Source organism: Pogoniulus pusillus, chromosome 7 (genome assembly GCF_015220805.1).
Source record: "Pogoniulus pusillus isolate bPogPus1 chromosome 7, bPogPus1.pri, whole genome shotgun sequence".
NCBI classification, from domain to species: domain Eukaryota; kingdom Metazoa; phylum Chordata; class Aves; order Piciformes; family Lybiidae; genus Pogoniulus; species Pogoniulus pusillus.
The window spans coordinates 11,852,341-11,859,408 of NC_087270.1; positions in this window are offsets into that span (position 1 = coordinate 11,852,341).

Consider the following 7,068-nt stretch of genomic DNA (forward strand, 5'->3'; position numbering starts at 1 on the left):
TACTGGTGGCTTCAGGACTTAACTTGGGGGTTTTCATAATTCAGCATTACACATAAGAAAGGATCAGCAGTACAGTGGTAGAGAAATTGGGCTTTGAGTAAGCGGTGGTCCCTTCCCTAGGCTCTGTGTACAAGAAGACCACAGAGACTGAAGTAGTTTGGGGCTTCTGTAGTAGTGAATAGCTTGACCATGCTTGTATGCAAGGGTATGAGTTCAAAACTATTACTTCTATATATAGGAACATATTTTATTCTCAAAATTGCCTGGAAGACCTTCATTCTCTTTTGTGGGTTTGTAATGTGGCTATCAGCCTCTAATGGTTCAGATTTTTACTGCTCAGTAAGTGGTGCAATATTTTATATAGTGTTTTACATCACATGGAGTTGTAAATTCTTTAATGTGTTTTCCATGACAGCTGGCTTTTTTCTCCTGTACCAGTGCAGAAGGGTACTACTCAATAGGCTTAAATGACATCTGAGAAAAATGTTAACAATACTTTTATAGTAAAGACAAGGAAAGAAAACTGGTGAGTGGCAGCACAAAAGCAGAAAATGGTTAAAATGTCTTTGCAAGAGTGGTAGTGGAAAAAAACAAACAGCAAACTCTTTAGATTAGAAAATAAACACATTGTATTTAAGATTTAGGCCAGCCTCAGGTTATAGCTTCGTAGATTTGGTGGTTAATTGCTTCAGCCCTAGATTGCACTTAAGGAAGGCTGCACTGCACGTGTTTATACAGCTAATTTAGCTTTACCATTAACTACTTTATCCTCTGCATTACACCTAGGTAAATTCTGTTGAAATGGATAATTATTATGTCTGAATATTGCACAACTGCTAAGGTCTGTTTTTCTTAGATGAAAAAAAAGCGTGTTTTCTGACAGCCCAGATATATGCTGATCTACACTGCTGGGGAAAAGCACTACAGTGTATAAAGAAATAGCAGAAGTGTATAAATGCTGTGTGTTTTCTGCATCTAAATATCTCGGGGGAAATATAGATTGCAGTGGATTATTTGAAAAGGGTCTACATGCACCACAGTTCCTCAAGGTCAAATACATAGCTGTGATAAGGACACTCTTGCTGTTTGGTGCTTAACTTTGTAGAATTCACAGTCGCTCCTCACTTTATTGAACCGAATACGTTTGTTAGAAGTACAAGCAAATTGTAGCTCTCTTTTACATGACTACTGCAATGCTCTTCATGTTTAATGATACATAATGGAGAGGAAAAAACGAAGTGTTGCCTAACAGTGAAGAGGACTATGCAAAAATACAGAAGGAATGAATCTGTGGTTCCATCTATTTTTTTTCTTTTGCCTGAACTTCAGGCTGCTATGGATTACATAAATCACAGGCTGCTTCTCCTCACTCTCAAGATCTTTGCCAGCCTTGTCAATCCCTCAGACACTGCACAGATGACTCCCTCAGACTTTCGGCCTCTGGTACGAGTTGCTGTCACCCATTTGCTACATTTCCAGATGAATGCGGTTTTTTCCACAATGCCTTCTACAGCTCTCTGGAGCAGACTTTCTACTGTCTTGCTTTCCTTTTTAAAGCTCTCTTTGGCCATGATGCTGCCCAGGAGCTTGGCAACAGCTAGGTCAGTGGTGTGCTAAGACAACTGTCTGCCATGCTGACTAATGCTGCCTTATTGTATCTATCTACTCCTACACGGTCTGCCTGTTTTCTCCTTTCTTAAACAAGTAGCAGTTTGATGCAGGGTTTGTGGTGCTGCACAGCACCCAGCACAGTGAATTTCCTTTACCTCTGAGATGTCAGTTTGCTGGGGAAACAGAATAGACTTCGCTAAATCAGGACTATGCTAGAACATGAAGCTGCTGATAGTTAAAAATGGCATAACGATTTTACATTACACAGTCCAGTAGAACTCAGTCCAGTAGAACTGAGATCTGGTTATCTGGTAGACACCTGTGGGAGAGCTTGGAGGCATGCAGGGTGGGATTCATTTCTTCTAACTTCAGGTGTCTACAGTGTAGATGTTTCCATCTAAGCTGCCTATTCTAAGGAGCTTTATAATTTCTGGTATGAAATAAATATTTGCACAGCCCAAGAGGACTGATTGATTCTAGGCCTCTATTTTATGTTTACTGTTATGGTAGCATGTACAGGCAGGTCTGATGAAAACAGCTACATTGCTGGCATCTGGATCATGTGAAAAGAATTAATTTACTGCACCTGAGAAAGGGACAGGAATCTACATGTTGGGTGAGTGATATACCATGTGCTCTCGGTGCCGGTCTGGCAGTGGCAAGCTCCTTCAACTTGGACAATGCTGTGCTGTTGGGAAACTATAGCCTGAGAGTCATAAAAGGGAAAAGAAGGGTAAGGAGCCATTGTGCAGCTGTGCTTGGAATTCACCTAACTCAGGCTGAGGAGGTACTTTTCCTCTTGTTCCCATCATGCGCAGCATTCCCCCTACTTCTCAGACAGGTTCAGTAAAAGATAGCTGTGTGATGTATTCCTCCTCCAAGTAACAATGAAGTGGAAGCGAATACAAATGCACAGAGGAGTAACCATTGCTAGGACTATCACACTGATTACCCATTACCTGTGTTCTAGAGAGTGAATCAATAGTCATTTTTTTTCCAGAATCACAGAAGTAATCACCAGGTTCTGTGGACAAGATGGTAGCTGTTTGATCTGCCTGGCATGTTGGAGCTTAAAATGAAGGTCATGTTCAAATCTGATTGGAATTCAGGGAAAACATCTTAGTTTATTACCATACCTCTGGTGCTGGGCTCTATTCACATCAGTAAACAGTTTAAAGTACTTGACATGTTGTTCAATTAAATAGGTGATTGCTAGCTGACAGACCAAAGGACATTGATTTTTCCAACCACATTAAGCTAAGTACATGGCACAGAGTTTCGGTAGCCTGTCTGCTTAACCTTTCACATTAATTCAATTACCCAGTATAAAATTAATGTGTGAAATATTAAATAACTCTAAATTTCTAAATGAGAAGGCATTGCAAGAATGTATTAATCTTGTTAATTTCTAACATATATTTATTACTGGATGATTTACAGTCTCCTATGGATCACATTGTGATCCCGATGGCAAAAGTCACTCAGAACATTTTTTTTTTTTTTGCTTTGTACTCACTCAGTAAAGCAATAGATTCATGGAGAGTAAGTTTTAAAAGGACATGAGATTATCTTTTCTGACCCTATCTAGATCCATGGTCATAAATTTTCCTTCTACTTCAGGGTGAAGAATGGTAGCTCAAGTCTGACAACAGCACAATTTGTGGGTTTTCCTAAAGCAAGTCTTCTGCAGAGAGAGGAAACTGATTTAAAGGCATCAAGAAATGAAGACTTAGCCCCTTCTCTGATCTTTTATTCCACTGCTCAGTCACTCTCACCTTAGAAGCATGTGCCTTATTTTAAATTTGAGTCTGTCTCGATTTAACTTTCAGCCATTACTTCTTGGTATGCTTTTCTTCACTAGGTTAAGTAGTTTCTTGCTGGCCCCTTTTTTGTCTGTGAAGGGTTTTGAACACTGTAATCCAGCTACAGTACAGCCTCCTTTTTACTACCCTAAACATTATCTCTTAAAATTATTGGATTTAAAGTATTTTCTACAGCCTTCAAATTGGTTTTATAGCTCTCTTGTATACTCCATTTTTCTCTCTATTTGAAGACTAAATAGGCTGAAACTTCTGAGCTCAGCAGTGCCAGCTTTTATGCTCAGCATTCCACTCTCCCTAGGTCCATGTTTTGCCATAGGATTGCCCAGGGAGTCACATCCAATTTTTTGTCATATTAGATGACTACTCTTAAAATTTATTGCTTCCCAAGATCTAATCCCTGGCTTCATCCTTCATGCTCTTAAATGCCTTCTTCCTGTTTGGCCTTGCTAATGTTCATTTCCCTTCACTATGCCTGTATTAGCAAATGATGGATTGGTTTTGTGCTGGTACGGTTTTCGTTAGTATTGACTATCTGCTAATCTTGGTCTCATCTGCAAAGTTTAGCACAAGAGATTCTGTGTTTCCTTACAGATCATTAATACAGTTTCTGAACGGTGTCAAGTACTAGCACTAATCTTTATGGGGTCCAAAGGAAAATAACTTCATTCAGGCACAATTCTCTGTTGTTCTGGAATCATTTTGTTTGGAAAAGACCATTAACATCATCAATTCCAACCACTACCACTGCTCTCAACCAGCATTTCTTCAAGCTTCTACACGAATAAGCTTTAGATTTTAGGTAAGAATAAGACTCTAGACTAACGACACTGTACAGAGAACTTCAGAGTTGTGTTTTAAAGTGTGTTTAAGGGAAAGCAGAATAACTGACCAGTATTCAAAGTAAACAGCCACTTAGATTGGTTTCCGTGTGGGGGAATGATTAGTGTGGAATGACTGCTGTGAAAAAACCCTTACTTTTAAACATCAAAAGAGAACTCAGATTTCTTTCTTTTCCTGTAAGATGCTGTCCATAACCTTAGTTGTGAAGGTGTCTCCTGTGTGCACTATCTGTTGTGTTGCATTTCCTCCAGCTCATGATTGCAGAAAGGTCCTTGCAGTAATTTAATCAACTGTAGATTTAAGGGATTTTTTTTTAATTAAAAAAAAAAACAAACAGGTTTAATAGGTTTTTGAGAAGTTTTCTTAGGAAGCTGCAGAGTTGCACAGTTTTGTAGTGGGATATGGAAATTTTTCAATTAGAGAAGTAGTTCTCTCAGCAGATTCCCAGGCCACAGCACAGGCATGCTAACTGGCAGTATCAGCATTACCTACCTCAACCCTAAACTGTTGTTAGAGACCAGTGTAAGGATTCATCACAGATATTAATTGAGCTGTGGCTTAGTCTCCCAACTTCTGCTGCTCGTGCCAAGTTGCAGTTAGTATCACAGATCTAAGTACAGACAGCATTACCATTTTCTGATGAAGCTAGAAATGTCAGAGAGAATTCCCAGTAACACTTTGCTGAGAGCTGTCACAATCTAGAGAGAAGCAGGAGAAGATTCTCAGGAGGATGCTTATATGAGACGCACCAGTGGGATTCCCAATTCACTGCAGTGCTTCATCACCCTTATGGTTCCCTTTAGTCACAGGCTGGCCCCCAAAGAAAGATGGAGGAGTGCTAACAGCATAGCAGTGCAGCAACCAGCAAAGTCACAGCAAGGCTGGTAAGTACAAGAGGTAATCATGAAAAGGATTTTAAAAGTACCACTCCTGCACCAGCTGCAAGAGCCCACAGTTCCAGGCATAAGAAAAAACATTTTTTCCCAGAAATTGCAAAAAGACCCAAAGGTAGGAGATGTTTAGAGTGACACAGTGATTTGTTTCTGATGTGCATAGAGCTGGTGAATGTAGTTCTGCTGCTTTATTTGAGAAAAGTCTAATGTCTTAGCCAGAATCTGACCTGCGGCTGGATAAACCCCTCATATACAAACAGTAGTGAGTCTCCAGCTCCCAGGTGCTGGCTGTGTGCTAACACAGAACACACCTTTCAGAGTTCCTTAACTCTCTCTTACATTGGAAACCTTAGGGAAGGTAGCAGCATTTCTGGCAAAATGCCCTGGCAGCATCTTTTCTGACAGTCTGGTTCTCTTATGCATAACCAAAACAACATCAAAGTTCTTTATCAAGCCAAAAACATTTCAGATATCCTTGTCAGGGCCCCTGAGACACAAAGTCTTACATAACTGTTGTGTTTCTACAAGCTCCATGCCAGTCTACTTTCTGCATAACTTACAAGGTCTGAAAACCAGTCTCAAACTACCTTGCAGGTACCATAGGGTTGAAGATGGGCAAATCCTGAGAAGCAGCTGGCACCAGTGATTTAGATGATGCAAACAGGAGGGAAGGAGGTTGGGGATGTAGCTTTTCCCTTGTAGAGTGTGGTGGTGATTCACAGACCTGTTCTGCTCTGTGCTCAACAATGCTCTCATGATCAGCCTGCACTTTCAAATGAGAGTAGTGGGAAAATTGGGACATAAAAGTCACAAAGATGAAATAGTATTGAGCAGTTACCTCAAAGAGGATGATTGGTCTTCTGAGTAATAACTAAGCCTCCAGCTTATCCCCAGTCACAGGAGTTACTGGTCTCTAGAAATCATAATGTTTCATAAAGCAGCATCTTGCATGGTGTTTTGTTTGAACCCAGCCAAGAAAGTCCAAAAAGAACCCTGTAATACTACAAAAGAAAACCAAACAACAAAAACACTTAACAAAAAAGTGTTAGAAATCCAAACTAGACCATTATGTAATAGAATCACAGATTTGTTTCAGTTGGAAAAGACCTTTAAGATCATCAAGTCCAACTGTTCCCCAGCTCTACCAAATTTGTTGCTAAACTGTACCTCAACACCACATCTCTGTAAACTTTCCATTTTTTCTCAAGCCCCTAAATTGTTGTTGCTGTTCGTTGTGAACATCCAGGCTAAGCAAGTCATGCTGCCTGTGGTTGCTGTTCTTTCTCTGGGTTCAAATTGAGAGTCCGTGGTTCTCAGTATTGTCTCAGTGCATGGAACGGTGTGCTTGCATTTGCTTTTACACTCTGCAGGGATATTCATTCCCTCTCCCAGTCTGGCAGCCTGTGCGTGTCAGCAGGAGTCGTGCTGTGCTGTGTCCCAGGGCAGTGGAAATGGCTGTGGTCTAGCTTGCAGCTCCAGCGTATCACGCACCAGGATATTAACTGTAAATCTGGAGATATTGCTGTGGTGCAGAGGCTTCCTCCAGGCACCCAGGAAACAGATGGCTTTATCAGTAGGCAGCCATTCACCTCTGCAGTTCACTTGGGAAGAAATACAATTGAATTTCCAACTGTCTTTGCTAAGCAATTTTACAGCTGTCTATCCAAAATTAAAGCACCCTCCCTTGATTGTGCTTTGCATTTTTATGGTGACTGGCAATCTTTTTTTCCACAATGCTGCACTCAGCCTTCCACCTCTCTTAACCCTCACAAAGTTTGCAAAGATGTGTTTCAGACCTAGGAACCAAGTAGAGAGGGTTCCTGCACAATCTGTGTAACTCCCCACAGACCAGTGTCAAAACCCAATTGCCTCTTGCAGGGAAAAGCTTTTGTGTAGAACTT